Consider the following 18,469-nt stretch of genomic DNA (forward strand, 5'->3'; position numbering starts at 1 on the left):
GCACCTTATGGCTCTAGGTTTGCACTTTCCACCATTTGTTTCTCCTATTGTTCCACTGTTCTTAAGTTCCTGTGATTATTATATAGATTCTTGTCAAAACTGGTCTTTTCTTACTGCAGACAACCTGTTTATAGAGAAGGTGCAGTTTCAGGCTTTCCTCCTGCTCCCTTGATTATGTGATCTCACTGCTCATACAGGACCAGAAGCACCCTTGCCACTTTCTGCCTGGAAAGAATGACTTTTCATGTGCTCTCTCCTCACAGAAACCTGATGCAGTGTTGGTTATTGGTGTCTTCTGCTTCCATACATTCTGCTTGCTTTCTGCAGTAATTTCTTGGACCAACAGAAGATCCATGATATGGTGTATTGAAGATGTCATGTAAGAGAGGAATTTGTCATAACAGACACTTTTTGCATGGGTAGGATCAAACAAATAGATATTCTTGCAAAGATATTCAGAGATGACTTATAGGTTGGGGGCCAGCTGGCTCAAAAGCAGCTCTGCAGAGAAGGACCTTGGGGTCACAGTGGACAAGAAGCTGACCATAACCCAGTAATGCACCCTTGCAGCAATGAAAGCCAACAGCATCCTGGGCTGCATTAGAAAGAGCAGTGACAGCAGGTCAAGGGGGGTGATCCTTCCCCTCTCTTTAGCATGAGAAGGCTCGGGGGGATCTTAACATGTATAAATACCTGACGGGAGGGAATGAAGAAGACCAAGCCAGGCTCTTTTCAGTGGTGCCAGTGACAGGACAAGAGGCAACGGGCACAAATTCACACATACGAAGTTCCATCTGAACACAAGAAAACACTGTTATACTGTGAGGGGGGTCAAGCAGAGGAACAGGTTGCACAGAGACGTGGTGGAGTCTCCATCCTTGGAGATACTCAAAACTCGGCATAGTCCTGGGCAACCTACCCTAGCTGACTCTGCTTGAGCAGGGGGCTGGGACTATATTATCTGGAGAGGTCGCTTTCTAACCTCAATGATTCTGTGATTTTCAGATCGTGATCATAGACATCACAATTATTTTCATTTATTTTTTTACCTAGTACATCTTAAATTACAGTTCAATTAACACATGCATTAAAGGCAATTTTTTCTTTTTTTTTGTACTTGCTGAGAAAGATTTTATTATTAAGCAGTAGAAGTCATCTGGAAACTGCAGACAAATTCGCAAGAGAAATGCATTTTTTTTTTTTTTTTTACCGGCTACATGCAGTGTTCTGAAAATGTAAATGATTACTGTGTTTCTACAATCTTTTCTTTCTAGGGCTTTAGTCAGGATATTTTCATCTACTAGAGTAAGCTAGCTAGAAAAATTAAGGTGCATTTGGTCTCTGAATTTGTTACCTTATTTACATGTCAAAATGTAGACTAGGTACCTACATGCAAAATACCTGCAGTAGCGTGAACATTTTTCTGTTTTTAATGTTGTCTTGCATGGAAAAAAAAGAAAAAAATTCAGATGACGATACCTCATATTCATTAAGCAAAATGGTGTGGAGTGCAAAACACTTCTACAAAGACGGGGAATAACTCTTATTTCTCCTCTATTCTGAAGTGAAAGGGTTATTTTCTTGGTACAGATAGGATGGGCTAGAAGAGTGCATTTGAGCCAAAAGCTAGAAAGTTTGCTTAATAGTAGCTTTATTATTTATGTATTTAGCATTTCAATAGAGCCTGGAGGCTCCCACATATTCATTGTGTAGACTTGTGTCAAAGAGATGATTCCTTTCTGGCAGCTCATAATTATTACTGTAAAGGTGTTAACCTCAGTGCTCTACTTATTCCTGTTCTTCACACTGTTTATGCCACTTTTTCTTTTTCTTGCCAGTATGAAGGCAATAAAAAATTAAAATGCATCTACAGTACATATCAACTCTGCTGTACTTCTGCTGTACTCCTGAAATGCTAAGTAAAACTGAGAGGGGAAAGAGAGCAAAGGCTGTTTATGGCAGGTTCACTGGTGAGATGTAAACACCTCTCTGATGCATGTTTGTAGAGCAACTGTCAAATAAGTTGCCTGGGAAGGTCATATAGTAGAGACTGGATTAGATTTCAATTCTAGCCTTTTCTGCTAGACATCCAGAGCCCTTCTTTACTTGGTGATGTGAACCTAACTCTTTTTAATGTTTTTGGAATATTGCAAATTAGCAAGACGAGTCCAAGGCTGGATTTGTAATCCCTTTCCTGTGTCGTCATTTTGTGGCCTGACATTTTTCTTAACAATGATTCTGAAACAGGGAGAGCTAGTTTGTTCTTGGCACAGCACTGATGTGCTCCAGGTTACTGTATGAGTGCAGCTAGGAAGGCTGCAGTAGACTTTGCTGTCTTACTTCCCATGTTTATTATAAGCAGATAAGAAGCATATCGAACTACCGTAGAGCCAAAAAGGAGCTTTTCTTTTAGTGACTATGTATAGAAGGTTTCATATTTCTGGACTGAAAACAAATTGAAGAATTGTGAAATCACTGATAAGATATGAACAATGTTTAAAGTATGTTCACTAATGATAATAACAGGGCCAAAGAACATGCTTTGTGAAAAGACAGATAATACCAGTGTAGTAACTATATGCACTATGCTACTATATGAGCAAAACGATTTTAACAATTAGCTGTATGTCAAAAAGCTTATTATTTTATCTTGGACAAACAGAATATGAGTCTATTGAGATCAAAACATAGATTGGGTGAAGGAGAGAAGGGAACAGGACTGTTGTTAATGCATCTGCAAAAAGAATGATGGTGCATAGCAGGGGTGACTGGATGTAATGTCATCTACAGAAAATGAAACCAATTCAACCCTTGGCTGCTGAGTGTACACAAGGAGGTTTGCTGCAAACATTCCTATCTAGCCACCTCTGAAGCAACGGGCGTATTTTATGAGGTGTTAAATAATACATAAGTTTGTTGAGAAGTAAGATGAACACCAAAACCAATGAATGAATTCATATCCTTGATTTAGGATGGACTGACCTACTCTCATAAATGTAAAAATGTTGAAAAACAATCAAGAACGTAAACTTTCCAAAGTTTCTGGACTTGTGAAATAAATGGCTGTGAATGCTATATAGTCTTTAGGTAGGATTTAATGAGGAAAAATCTGACATACTTTCAAATAGTGATTATGTATAATATTAAAAGATAATGAAATATTTTCCAAGGAGTTTCTAGGAATTGCTTGATTTTTCCAAGAATGAAAAGCCATTTTTATTAAAAGCTTTGTAATATTCTTATGGGAACAACTGTTTGCGGTCAAGGGCGTGGATCATGCGTGAAACTTTCTTCCGTTCAGTAGCCAATACAAAGTTTAGATAACACTTAAATCATTAGAGTTGGTGATCATTTAGAATAGTGGGCTGATTTTCTTTTCCTTTGTTCCCAGGGTAGAGATGAAATAGTGCCAGTAAGATACCAGCACCAGCCCCTTGAAGGCAAGATGTCATCAGTAACCCATTTGGTTCTTTACGATGTATTGGTCCCCTGCTATGTGTGGCATTCAAAATCAACAGATACGGCCTCTTTGGAATATGTACGTGAGGAGCTGACGAAGTACTACAGCCACTGGATCTGCCACTTAGGAAGAGATGGACATTTTACATTTCCTTTTGGAGTACAGTCTCTTACATTTTCATATCCTTATTTCTAGCAGTCCTCAACTCTGTGCAGCTGACTGTTGTGTGGGGCAGCAAGAAAATACCTTTCACTGTGGATTACTCAAAAAGCCAGGTGCTAGTTTGCAAGGTGGCAGATGTTTTTAATGCTGAATTGAGAGCAGATGTTTTTAGAGGAGAAACATAAATCATAGAAATACTGTATTGTTTTAAAAGGACAAGAAGAAACTGGAATACTTCCTAAGAAATCTATTGGTCAAGAAGAACCTATTGGTCAAGCATCCACCTTATTTTCTAAGATTTAGCTTAATTACAATGGACATACTGCAATTAAAGCTTTTCCAGTTGTGTTTTAGTATTAGATCACTATTTTCTAGGTATGTGAGTCAAACAGCATTACTTTGACCCAATTACCAATTAATTAGGCAATAAAAGTAGCTAAAGAGAGGAGAATGTCTGAGGGGACAGGAGTCTTTTCTAAAAGATAAGTACACAGTGAGAAGCACATGAAGAATGCAATACCTCATTACTGGTATTGCAGTTAATACTGATGCTTTAATTGGTTGTATTAATAGCTAAAATGTATGGCACTTATTCCAGGGTCTAATTTAACTTGCAGTTATAACGAATAGGAGAGTTCTCGAAAGTCATTTTTAGCTGAAGGCTTCGATGTAGACACCTTTATATCATGTAAGTTGATCAACAGGACAATCACTGAGTCAGGTTTAGCATTAAGTCCCTTCTCTCCAGCTACATGAAACGAATTATTATACTACAGTGTTTGACTGTTCTCTCTAAATGGAAATAAGTTTCTTGGTATTTGCATGATTTAAGCAAAATGATGAAAATAAATTGTGCATAGAGCTCATGCCTTTTCAGAGGTAAAATAAAACCCGAAGAAAACAAACAAAATACAGAAGTGGAGAGAAAAGCAAAGCCTCAGGGAAATAATAATTCACTAGCAGATAATCTGCCCAAAGTTTTCACAAAAGTTTCCAAGGTAAAATGCATTTACCATCAGGTTATTAGCAGGGTAATTTTTTTTCTTATTGTACTGCATATATACAATACGCTAAAATCCATTAGCGTTACTAGTTGTGTGCATTGTTTTTTGATTGAAGTATGTAATGGCCGCCTTGCTCTTGATGGGTAAATAATGAACCTGAAAGTATTTTGGCATGATTATTGTCTATATGTTTAATCTTTTAGAAGAGTGTTTGCATAGTTGTAAAAAGCTTTATTGATGTTTGCATTTTTGCTTTGTTTTTTTGCAAAATGTCCAGGCCATCCAGATGCATGTGGGTGTGTGTGCGTGGGTGTGTATGCATACAAAAATACCTGTTCATATGGTAAGCATAATATCCATCATTAGATCTTCAGAATTTTGGGCTTTTATTCGAACAGTGCAAGCCATTTCAGAAATCCTAAAAATGCTCATAAAAACTCACTGGTTTCCTGAAATAAGGTATACCTTTGTTCTGAACAGCAACTAGTTCCAAATCTGTCCTCAGAAAAAGCTTTAGGATCTGTGAAGCTGTGGCATCGGCTCCACTGACTAAAATGCTCCTGCTTTCTACTCTGATGTGATGCTGTCTTTTCGTATGACTTCCTGGCTTAAAGAAAACTAGATCTTGTCCTTTAAAACTATTGTGATGATGGAAGTACAGAATTTCTATAAGTACTTGCAATTTAACATCTTTAGCCTGATTTACCTTACCGTTTGAAGTTCTCATCTGTTTGTGGCAGGTGCACCCGCCCCGGTAAAGGCCAAAACGTCTCGACCTCTGGAAGGAAAGGGTTAAACTAGAAGCCGCGGTTTGAGGGTCGAGCCGGCCAGCCGCGTGGTGACTGGAGCCACCTACACAGGGTGCCCCAAGTCACGTACCCTAGCTACCCGAGCCCGCCAAAAGCACCTCAACCAGTGAAACCCCTCGGTTAAGAGAAGTTTCCAGACCGCTGACCATATATGACCACGAGCCCCAATCCGACCTAGGGTATAAATGGAGCCCCGCCGGAGGGCAAATCGAGCCAGTGCTCCTGGGAGCAGCGGGTCTGCAGTCGGGGACTCTCCCCGTGGGTCGGGACGCCGCCCACGGAAACTCCTGCAGGTTGAGAGCCTCGCCTTATCGGTGAGTGAGTGCGTGTTCTGAGTCATCATTCTAAGCTTAGATTTGGTTATAGTTCGTGTAGTGACAGTTCCCAGCTGACATCCTGAACCTGTAAATGAGTTGCGTTTGTCGCAGTGTTTACTACCTAATATTCCTGTTTAATCTGGCCTTTATACCTCAATACAACATAACATTCCTGTTCAATTTGACCATTACATTCTGATATCATTAAAGAAAATTGACTTTTGAAATCTATTGCTATCTGTCTAGTGTTTCTGTGACACTGTTGTTGAAGTGGTGTATGATCAGGAAAAGCTGAGCTGAATTCCTGTTCTGTAATTTAGTCCTGCCTAAAATGAACTAGTGATACTAGTACTTGGCTTTGCATTTTATTCTGATCCTGCAACATTGGAGGAAATGGAAGAGAAAGATAATTTTGATAAACAGACTTTGATTTGGAGACATAACCATCATTAGACACAAAGCTCACTGTTCTTTGTGTAATGTAGCTGGGAAGAGATAAGTAGTGAGTAGGCGTTTTTCCACAAAGTCGTACTAGTACTTGCATTGCCTGTGTATCTTAATATTTGCAACTAACGTTCCTTTTTTTTTTTAAACTTGGATTTTTTAATCAGAAGAATTGAATGAATTGTGAGCACATTACTTCTGTTGTTACTCACCCCCTGTGCTGCATGTTTGATCTTTCTGCATGATTGTGATAAAATTGAGATATAATTTTTTCAAATTAAGGGTTTGTTTTTTGTATTTTTTTTTTTAACTTATCAAGAAAAAAGCTCTGACATAATAGATAAGTTTGAAGTCAGTGGGCCAGTAGGGTTTTAAATTAATACAGTGTAAAACTTCCAAGCTGGAGCCTGAAATGCAGAAGTTCAGTTTGCTTTCTGTTTCTCTGCTAGCATTTGTGTGGCTTGAATTAATGTTGCTGCTGAATTTACTCTGCAGTTCTTACTCCATGTAGTAGTGATAAGTAAGTGTTACGTGCTATCTGGGCAGCATAGATAGTTTAGTGTCTTACTTTAAGCCATAATAGAGTAGCATGTCTTTAATCCCTACCAAGGGGGCCAGCAATATGCAAATGGACCCAAGGAGATTATATGCATTTATTAAACTAGGTTTTATGAATTTCGAGACTGTGTAGAGTAGCTTCAGAAACTTGTCAGTTAGCCATTAGAAATTAGTGTTAGTTGTTGAGATGATTTATTGATTGAGAATATAGTGAAGTGTTAAATTCATTGGATTCAAACCCCTTTGTCTTTGTCCTGCAATTTGCAAGGGGAGCAAAATTAATCCAAGTAAAATGATGAGACACCAGTAGTATTATAAAGCAGTCCAACAGGCATGGAGAATGTTGTTTGTGCCATGTGACGTAAAATAAGTTATATTGTTTGCCCCTGGGAGATCAGACAATAAGATCAAGAGAGTATCAGTCTCTCCTCTGTAATAAATTTATTTGCAGGCCTCAGTCTCTGAATTGGCAAAATCTGTTATTGCCAAAGCATTTTGTTTGCCTCGCTGGAATGCTCAATATTAATTTCCTTGTCCCATTTCAGTGTCTGAAAAGCATTTCAGCCAGCAGTACTTCTACAAAACAGCTGAGTGTCTATTTTATTGATGACCCAGGATTTGCACAATATTTAAGCTGTGAGCTGGTGGAGGGGTAGAAAATCTGCTGGGGTTTTTTTGTTGCTGGCAGAGAGCTTATCCAGACATTCGTAATTGTGTTAACCACTTGTCATTACCACATTTCAATAGTATGGAATTTATTGTAATAATGAAGACGGGTCAGATTTGGCATGATAGTTTTCAAGGCAAGGTGTTTGTCTCTTGTTTTGAAAAGGGATAAACTATTTGTTAGATAGGCAGATGACATTGTATGTAGTGGGGGGAAGGCGAGACCCACGACTTTGATCTGCATGTGGAGAGAGTGCTAGACTAAAGATAACTGAATCTCAAAGTTTAAAATTGCAACAAGATTCAAAATAGTCACTACAAGCAAACCTCAATGTTAGATCTGGATTTTTCTAGTTGTCTTTAGAAAACCTGTGAAGAGAAATAGGATGGAGTGTCGTGGGTTGGTGTGAAACTGTCTCTCAGGCTTGATGTAGCTTTGTAGAAGTGCACCAAAGTACACATGCAAAGAGCAGTGATTTCCATAACTGTCTGTAACAGGATGTAGAATCCTGAAAGAGTGTAGGGCGCTCAATGGTTAGCATCAAGTTATGCAAGAATGAAGGACAAAGATATTTGGGGGTCACGGAGTATTTTAGCAGTGACTGAACAGGCACACGACCTTGAGTTAGCAAGATAACGCAGTAGGAGCCAGGCAGCCATTTCAGTATTCCATAGACACATAGGTGTCTTCCATACCATTATCCCTCGGTAGCAATGTAAGTAAGGCTAACACATTAAAAAGTCTGACATGGGAATAATATAATTAACATTAGGAGAAATAAATTATTTATTTAGGTTATATTGTTGTGTTTATTTTAATTTGCTGTAACATGAAAACAAAACAACCTAAATAAAACTGAAAGAAAGAATGGCGTTAACATACCTGAGTCCAGGATTTAAATCACTTTTCAAGGAACAGGGAAGATTTAGGATTTACAACAGTTACTAAAAGGGAATGTAGAGAGAGGCAAGCAGAGAGATAAGGTACTAAGCCAGAGGGAAATGCTGCAGAAAGATGTCTGAACTTCAGTTCTTCTCTAAGAGGAGAACTCAGTGCAGGTGGGCACTGAAGTTGCCTATGCTGAGGCATTTACAGCCCCAAACTAGTTTTTGTGAATATCTTAGTCATGCCTTTGGGGATAGGCAGCTAGTTTATCCCTGCTTTGTGAAGCCTATTTGAAGGATACAGAGATATGATGGTCCTGGCTCTATTCCTCTCTCTAGAGCATGGAGCACTAGTTCAAGATGCAGGAGTCTAAGCTTTGCTTGGTTTTTCCCTGCACCCACATACAAAATGAATTGGCAGCCTGTGCTCTCCAGCCCTTTGCCTTCAGTCTGAATAAAATGCTTGAAAACATAGCTATAAACTAGTTTGGGGAAGAATCTGTCTCTCCTGTTAAAGCTGTTCTGTTTTTCAGCCATGAAATCAAGGTTTACAGACCAGAGGTAACGTGAGAGAGGGAACCTTACTTGTAGCCTGCTCATGAGGGCATCCAAGCACTACAACGAAACTAGGGGTACTAGCATGGCTTCTGGGATTTTTTGTGGTGAATGTATGGACTTCCAGAAATACGGCACCCTTCTTACCTTCTTCCTCCCTCTGTCACCCTCTCACCCTGGGCCTCAACATCATAAAACACCCCACGTTTTGCCAGCCATTGGAAGGAGAAAGAAAACACAACAATTTTTTGAAGTTGCTGATAAATACCAGTATATTTTTTTGATGCATTCCACCAGTTTGCATGGTATCCGTAACTCAAGATTTTCATATTCCTCTCCTGTGTTTAATAAGGGAGGTATATTGTAGCCTTAGACACTGATGTGGGAAACTGCTTAAATAGGGGTTTATATCTGCCTTTTGCTGAGGCAGTACCACGTACATGCCTAACTATAAGTTTAAACATAAAATTAAGAATGTTCTTGTGTGCTGTCCTCGCCAAGGGGATGCTTTCCTGAACAGATGTATGTTTCTACTGATGACAAGTCATGCTGTTCTGATGTAGGAATCTTCTTACTAATTGCAAATTAAAATGTGTTTTCCTTTTTTTTTTTAACTTGGTTACCTCCTTGTTTACTATGATTCTAAATAACAATTCTAAAAATTGAAGCTACAACTATTCAGAAAGGTATGGAAGGCCTACGTCTGTGTGGTGCTGTAGTGCATAGTTTGGGCTTAAAGCAAAGTACCAGGTTAAACTTCCAGTTTAGAACCAATTCTACTGATGAGTGACACTGTCAAGCATCATTTCACCCCTGCGTATGGGAACAGCTCTTCTGCCGAGTTCAGAGCTGTTTCTCTATTCTTCAGTTTTCATTCATAATTTTTAAATGAACCTGTGACTACTCTAACAATGTTGAACTGAAAGTTTCCCACAAACTCTGAAATGTATAGTACTAGTTTATTCACTTTTCCCTCTCTTCTCTTCCATGCTTCTTTCCCTTCCTCCTCCTCTTCCTCCCTTCTCACTCCCAGCCAGCCTTTAAGTTGCAGGTTGTTCACAAAGTTAAAGTTGAATTTTGTGGTTTGGGCTTCTCTTATTAGCACAACAGAGTTTAATATCTGCCTGTTTCTTCAAGGGTTCACATCTTGTACACTGTGGCAATTTGGAGGCATAGGACTTTTTCCAGCTGTTGAGGGTAAAGATAACATCTTGCTTGTGTCTTACTGTGACTGCTACAGAAGACTACATTCAGCATTTCTTATTGCGGTATCATTCAATGCTCATCCCTTTGTTCGTTCAAAGCCTAGGATGTGTGTGCTTTTTTCTAAGTGAAGCAGACTTGTTTGTTTTTGAATTGCAAGTATTTCTAATGGGGACATTGGATGCCATCAATCTCTGTCCTTGTCATTTTGTCCTGTACATGTGTTGCATGTTTCCTCTGTGCATTGCCCATATCTAACACTAATCAACTGATTTTGAGAGAGATGTAAGAGTGAAACAAAAAGTATGTGCAATAAATGTTTAAAGGTTAAGATTGATTGGGGCAAACTATTTTAAAAGAGCTGAATCATAAAATTCAATTTGTTTAAAACAATGAGCTTTCCTGAAGACGTGATTCTAAAAACAAAGCAGTAGATCAACAGGGTTCCTAAAATTCAAGTAGCACACCGAAACATCTAAATCACAATTATTTCTACTGTGTGCGCTGAACAGATTGGTGGTGATCATTGCTGCTGGGTAAATGCCTTCCTCCAGACACTGATGAGCATTTTGCTCCTGACACCAAAAGAAGTTGGGATTTTGCTGTTTTGTGGGTATAGGAAGTAAACAGCAAGAAGTTTATGACTTGTCTGTCCAGTGAGCAGGGGATAAGACTCTGGACTATTCTCCATCCTGGTGTCTGTCATAACAATATCCTTCCTTAAAGTTTACAAACTGCTTTCCTCCCCCTGCTGCATCTTAGCAAAAAAGAGATGTTACACTCAGAGAGCACTGCACAAAGGACTATTTTGTATTGTCCTGATGGTAAGGTCACTGTGAAGGGACGTGTTACATGGAGAGGAAAGGAGGACTGTTTCTGGGCAGTTTTGCTGGGTTTCTGCAAAACTAAGGATGCAAGGGAGCCTAGAGAAATTCAGAAATAACCATTATACCAGCTTCCTTTGGCTGTTTTGCTGCTGTCCACTCAGATGGTACAGCAGCAGTATCCCAGAAACCTCTCTGGACAATATTTTCCAGAGGCATGAAACAGCTGTAGGTGGCCCTGTTCACTGACACTGAAGTCTGCAAATGGAAACAAGTTGTTTATGCTTTTTGTTTCTTTAAAAAAAGGTGAAAAAGAGGAAGTGGGGGGAGAAGAAAATGGAAAAAAAGTCATTGTGTATGGCTCCCTGTTCTATGAACACTCATGTGATGCTAAGCAATGTCCCCTACTAGAATTTGAACAGGGGCTGGAAGTGGTATTAACGATCTGTACAGGATAGTTGAATGTTTAGCACTTGATGCTGAATATCAGTTTTGTTTGAGTTATACCAAGAATGTTTTTCAGTTTTTCCTTCACAAGATAAGTCCTACATCTTCCATTATCCTGGCACTAAATAATTTTGCTACACATTGGGTTGTCATTTTACAGTTGCCCCCATGGAATTTATTTACTTTTTAAGATGGCACCTTTCCTGGGAATGTAATTGAGTCATTTGTTCGGAATGAGTGAAATTTAGTTTCAGCCATGTCTCATAAGTAAAATATATGTGTTCAGGGAGATAGACCTCTAATTTAAAGCTTGCTGCACAAAAAGTCATATTCAATCTCTATGCTCCTGTTGAATTCTACTAGTATAGTACAGCAGTACAGTGTAAGCTGTAAGACATTGTCTAGTTCTCTATACACATCTGTATAGGTAGATGACATTAAATGAGCTCCATTTACCAAAGGGAAGAAGTAACAAAATAATATGTAGAAACTCACACTTAACTCCCAGTTGAACAAATTCACAGCAATATAGTACTAAGGAGAATGATATTTTAGAATTAGGTGGCAGACTGGTCTGTTAAAATATATTGTACTAAAAACAGTAAACGCAAAATATCCATTAAGGTAATTGAATATTAATATGTCTCAGTGCTGCTGAAGGTGAAGGACAAAAATGAATGTAGAAGCATATAAAGAATGAGACAAAAAGACAAGCTAGGAATGCCATAGCATGTGTTGCTTTATTTATTGCAAATACTGGCCAACAGAGATACAGAATATCACACAAAGACAGTTATCTATGACATCTTTTAAACTGTCTATGGAACCGTCTCAACAAATACCTGTTCAACAGTTGGCAAATGAAACTTTTTTGTCAGGTATGAGCATGGGTGATTCTGTTAAGATTACCACTGGAAAATAAATACATTTTATTCCTCCCTCAGGTGCTTTCATTTGCAGCATCTATTCACAGAAGAGGAGCTACAGATGGAGAACTTCTGAGGTCATTTAGGCCAGTCAGGTGCTATTTAGGGTTTGTTGCTTATACAGCCAGGGAGTAGAAACCCATTGGTGTTCTAGATGTCCCAGTAGTGGGCTGTTTCTTGATGGATACGTAACCTGAAAATGTCCTTCTTAATAATGCCTGCTTCCAAAGACTTAGCATCTGAGGTACATTGCTGGGTTTGCAACAGCCCTGGGAACAGAACCTGACAGTACGTAACTTTTATTTCCTTTGGTTTACTTGAGTCAATACAGTTGGGAGTTACAGAGGGGCCACAGCTAACTAAAGCCAGTTCTTTTCTACTATCCTAATTCTGTAGTGTCACACCCCACAACTGGTTGATTGCTGCCTGTGGATATGGTGTAACTTCACTCTTTCATCTGAAACTAAGGTCATAGCACATTTTCAGCTATCGTAAACTAGGTTAAGAACAGTCACAGTTTTGCAGTGAATTAGGAAGCACTGCAGAATACATTGTTGGTGATTAAAGGTTGCTGTGCTGGCAGCAGATTAGTATCACTTTGAATTTCTCCTGTGGCAGCAAGGGTGTTACGGTGACAATATGAGCAGAGACCCTCCTGTGAGTGTGGTTTGGCTTTGTGGTGGCATATTTCAGTGGCTGGAGAAGACTTAGTTTTCCTACCTTTCTTATTGGTAGGCAGGTGGAGAGATACCTTTCTGTAATGGAGTCACTGCAAATCTACAGCAACAGTTAGACCTGGCTTTGGAAAAAAAACCCTATCCATCCTGAGGTAACTTATGATGTTTGGTCCCATTTTAAACTGTTTAATGCTTGCATTTCCCTTTGGGGAAAATGGGAAAACTTTTCATTATGTTTTCACTTAAAAAATTGTACTTCCTTTGTGTGTGTATGTTTGTATATGAGTTTTAATAGAAGTACTTGGCAGGAATTACAGGGAAATTGAGATTAGTGGTTTCAGAATGAAATATATCTTGCTGTATTGGGTGTAGTTGGTAAGGTTTTGGTAGTGGTGGTGGTGGGGTCTGCAGGGGTGGCCTCTGTGGGAAGATATCAGGGGCTGTTCTATGCTGGACACAGCTGGTTCCAGCCGTGTCTGCAGTGGACCCACTGCAGGACACTGGTGAGCCCATCAGCCATGGGTAGGCGCCTCTGGGAAAACTTAGGTGAGAAAGGTCAAGAGCAAGTGGAAGATTTGAGGGTGGAGCTGAAATACAACTTGTATGCTGAGAATTATCTTAGCATGGATGTACTCGGAGTTTGGGAGGGTAGAGGACAAGGGTGAATGCCTGTTTGCCAAGAGATTTTTAATTAAATCTATTTTATCAATTATCAAGAATGTATCAGCTTTGCTCCTCTTCGATGTTGTATTTCTTTGGTGAAGACTAAACACAACCTTCTACAGAATGTGAATAAAGCTAATTAGAGTAGGTTGTTCTGTTGGTTTTTTTTTTTTTAATGGTTACCCTCCTACCAAAGAGAACTAACTATTTGAGTTATCACTCACCATGCAAAAATCAGAGCATTAGATGAGGGGGCTGGTAAATGGATTCTGAAGTTTCTGCATTTTCTGTGATACTGCATTATTTTAAATTAAAATAAATCTCCAAGCCCAGCAACCACTAACAAGGCAATTTTTAACAAGCTGTGGAACCAGCATGTAGACTGATTTTTGTTATCGCGGTTTTTGCCTTCATCTTATTTAAATCGTGCTCTTAACATTAGACATATGATTAGGCCTCTTCACTAATACATATGTTGCCTCCCCTTGGTAGTGAACTGAAGAACTGAGCCCAATGACCTTCAGCTTGCAAGGAGGTTCTTCACTGTGTATAAAGAGAAGGGTGTAAGGAGTTGCTTAAGGACTGAGCATGAAGAGTTTAAGGCCTTCTGGGACAATGCTTGAATGAGAAATATGATTGTCTTCCTTATCCCCCTTGGAAGCTTGTTTACTTTTTCAGTATCTTCTGGCATTGTGTCTTGCCCCCACAGAAAGTCCCTTTGAATTTCATGGACACCTGAATGGAGTCCCAGCTGGTAGACCCTCAGGCAGGACTGATGCCTGATAGTATAATTTTTAACTTCATTCTGTTTTTCTTGCATTTCCCCAGTTTGGTGAGGGAAAAAGGCTAGAAATCATTGTTGATGTCTCTAAAGTTCTCTGAGACTGGGGCACAAATTGTGTTATGCCGAGTACAAAATATCGTGATTAAATATCTCATAGGTAAAAGCTGTTATGATATAGCTTTAATTTACAAAGAGAAAGTGATAAGTAATGGGACATAGAAGGGACAAGTCAAAGTGAATAAGGAGGTGAATATGAGGATGGGAATTCGAGTTGAATAGTTTATTGGTGATGTATAACTAGAGTATAATTACTTGAATTTATAGTCCTATTTTACTTGTTTAAGTGTATACTAATCTTTTTGGCTTTCAGAACGAGGCAATGTAGCAATGTTGATACATATAAGCATCTGAATCACACCAAATAATGCTGAGAGCTTGATTGGGAGCAATAACTGAATAGCAGACCTGTGGGAGTAAGCTTCATGCTGTTAAAATGTGAATTTATACAATATGTTGCTGCTGGGCTTACCTGGCATTCAGACAACTTTGCAGATGTCAATTTACCTGTGTAATCATATGATAATTTAGTACAATTAGCAGGTGAAATACTTCAGCATCTCCATATAGTTAGCTTGTAATTATAAAGCAAATGTATACTTACCAAGATGTTTCCTTGCCCTGTGGTCACGTAGTGACTTTGTCTGCTGTGTCGTTAGGTGTATGTGGAAGGTGTTGAAGTAGAGGTGCCACAGAAGTGTTAGCTCAAAATACTGATAAAGGCAAAATAATATATTGTGGAAGGAGGAAAAGAAAAAAAGCAGGAATGATCCATATGCCTTCCCGTGCTGTAATAAATGAACAGTGTCAGCTGATAGACCTGAACATCAATGTGGGCCTTTTGCAAAGGACTTCTGCTAGTTGCTCACATGTAGTCAAAAAAAGCAAATGGAGTCCCGACTTGTCTGAGGAAGGAGATAGAATACAGCAAAGGCAATAAGCACAGTGGATAAGCCAAAAAAGAAAATATTAATTTCTAAAAGTATAAATGCAGTTTCATCTGGAATACTGTTTGTACTGGTAGCTATCTCCCCTGATGCTACTGACTGAGTTTTGGAGAAAGTGATGCAAATCATTTAAGACGTAATTATCCTTGTTAAAGGATGTGAATGAGAATAGGCTCACCTATTCTAGAAGGGAGATCAATGAAAGGATTTATTAAGGATTATACAGGGCAATGAAAAGGTAAATGCCATGCTGGAATAACCTATTCTGGGCTGTTGATTAGAGGAGCTACTTGTCCAGCTGTAGCTAGAAGAGCACAGTGTGTGAAGGTCAAGAGAAATTGGGAGAGTCTCAGACTTTTCAGAGGAAGTCTGGTAAGAAACCACCTGCAGATTCAAATATGGTTTAATTTCCACCCCCTAAAAGTAGAAAGAGGACCTATGTTATCAACTGAAAAGGATAAAAGGAACACTGCATAGGCATGAGAATAAAGTTAATCACTCTTAAAGCTCCTTTGGACCCCCCGAGAACAGAAAGTGAGAGACTGAATCCAATAATAAACAAGATGCTTTGTTGATGCTTTTTTAGAGAAACATCAAAGGAGGAGGATGTTTAAAATGTTAGAAGGAAATACTGCTCATGCTGTAAGGATTTAGGTAACTTTGCACAATCAGATGCCTTGCCATGGGCTGTTACTAAAGCATGAAGTTAGCAAGATTCAAATGAGGTCTTGAAAAATGTTTGTACAGGTAGGAGGCCAAAAACAAAAAAAAAGGAGGAGGAACTTGAATATGAAAAGACAGGAGGCAAAACAAAGCAATATTTGGAAGCATGGTTCAAGGCCACTTTAAGATTTAGTACAGCTTGGGTTTGTCAACAGTCTTTCAGCTAAATGGCTGTATTCTGAACAGTGCAACCTGATTAAGTCTACCCTGGTAGAGCCAGCTCTCCCAAGGAATGATGCTTGCTCCTCTGGTCAAGTGCTAGAAAAGTGCTGGAGGACTGTGTATAGGGAGCAGAATGCCAAACCTGTAATGGTGTCTTTCTTGCCTGAGGAGAGCGGCCTGCCCTATGGGGGTTGATGACAACTCACTGATCTCCAGGAGGCTGGTATGATACCTTTATTTTCCCACCTTGGAAGTGTCAGAAGGCATCAACAGCCTGAAACAGAAAGTCTCTGATCAGTTATTTCTGGAAAGAGATTTTTGGGGATGTTTGGGAAGAGGTAGGTTTGTAGTTTTCCCGTATGTACCTAGTGCAGGATTTCTTATGTTGACAACAGGCTATTCAGCAGAAAGCTCTGGAAGAAGTTGGATCATGGACTTGATGTTCTGTGCACAGTTCTGGTGTTTCTTAGCTGCTTGGTGTTCTGCATGGGAGAGGTGCAGGGATCTTTCTGGATCTCAAAAAGAAAGGCAAACCAACAAATAGTATAAAAATAAAATTGCTTTAATAATAAGACAGAAGTAGGAAGAGACACGTAGATAGTGAATGAATCTTACATCTTTTCAGATGCTGGGAACCCTGCTTTTGTGCGGCATCAGATGGACCACTGGCAGACAGTCACGGCACACGGCTCAGATCACATCCGTGGAGAGGTTCACTCTTGCCCCAGAGCTGTGGCTCCTTATATCTAGTGTAAAAAAACAGAACTATACATCTTGTTTTGACAGGTAGGAATGCTCTCTCTTTCTCAATGCCCAACAGAGCATACTTAGCTACATGTATCTAGGAACTGTATCCAGGATCAGTACATATCCAGAACCTTCCAGCATGTTCCCTTACATTTTTAAATACCTTGGGGTTATACAGCAGTCATTCATGCTAACATACAAGTATCTCAGGTCCTAGGCACAAGGCCCAATATGGCTAACAAAGCTTGCTCAAAGTAGCTAACTTGTCAAATATATCTTCCGCAAGTCTCCCAATACATTGCTTATGTCTACATAATGTTTCTGGTTTGAAGTTAGCCACCTGATAGGAGTTTTCACTGCTTTTAGCCATATAGGACTATAGGTTTTGTGCTGCTTAGTAAAGTATGGGGATAAATGGGTTATGGAAGGTGAACATGACTGATGTTGATTACTTCCACCAACGGTTTTGTATTCAAATAGGCTATACAACTGGGGTGTACTGCTCAAACATGGTCCTATCGAAATACAAATGAAAGAAAACTGTAAACTGTTTTTCTTCCCATCTGTATTGTCACTGGCAGTTGCTTTAAGGGCATGTCTGCTGTTTCTTCTAACATCTAAACCAAATCATCTCTCATTATTGCAGTGGGCTGACTGGAAGTAATTTCCAACCACCAGCTCTCAGACAGGACTGGCAGGGAAATAATTTTCTCTTTCTAGGGGAAAGTGGCTGTGCTGGCGTTTCAGTGTAACATACTCAGTAACTGCATGTGCAGAAGCATAGTGAGGCATAAAGCTCTGTTGGGATGAGAGATGTCTTAAATTATTGACAAGTCCATGAACAAAGGCCCTGTCAAATGGTGTTTTGGCATCAAGTCTGATGCCCACTATCCGTCGTTCCTTGTTTATGGTTCTTCTCTGTATGAAACAGTAACTTGGTGATTGCCAATTTGATGCATCTGGTCTTCACTCAGGATAAATTTGTTTTCCCCAGATGTGCTAGTCTAGGAGAACGTTTTACCTGTATAGAATAGCTGCTTTGCATGGAAGGGTCTCAGATGATTTCAGTATTTTTATTAGAAATGAAGAGGGGTAAGATAAGAAGGAAACACTAGCTTTGACCATTGGAAGAACAGTGATGCTGCTTCCAGTGAATCCAGCAGAGAGCATCTGGTAGACCCAGCTGGACTGCTATGTTGTGCTCAGATGGAGTAGTTTATACTTTGGCACGATCTGCAGTGTTTATTCAGTATGGCATGTAATGATTCGCTACAGTTCCATTACTTATATTGGTATGCTGCAGAGTTTTCATACCATACAGACATTACACACTCCTTTAGTGTCATGTTGGTGATTCAGGATCAACATGTAAACTGATCAGAAATTTGCAAAGGGGGCAGAAAAGGGGAGTGAACAATATTCCCAAAAAAATCCGCAATTTTTGATGAA

This window comes from Gymnogyps californianus, chromosome 2, assembly GCF_018139145.2.
Source record: "Gymnogyps californianus isolate 813 chromosome 2, ASM1813914v2, whole genome shotgun sequence".
Lineage (NCBI taxonomy): Eukaryota > Metazoa > Chordata > Aves > Accipitriformes > Cathartidae > Gymnogyps > Gymnogyps californianus.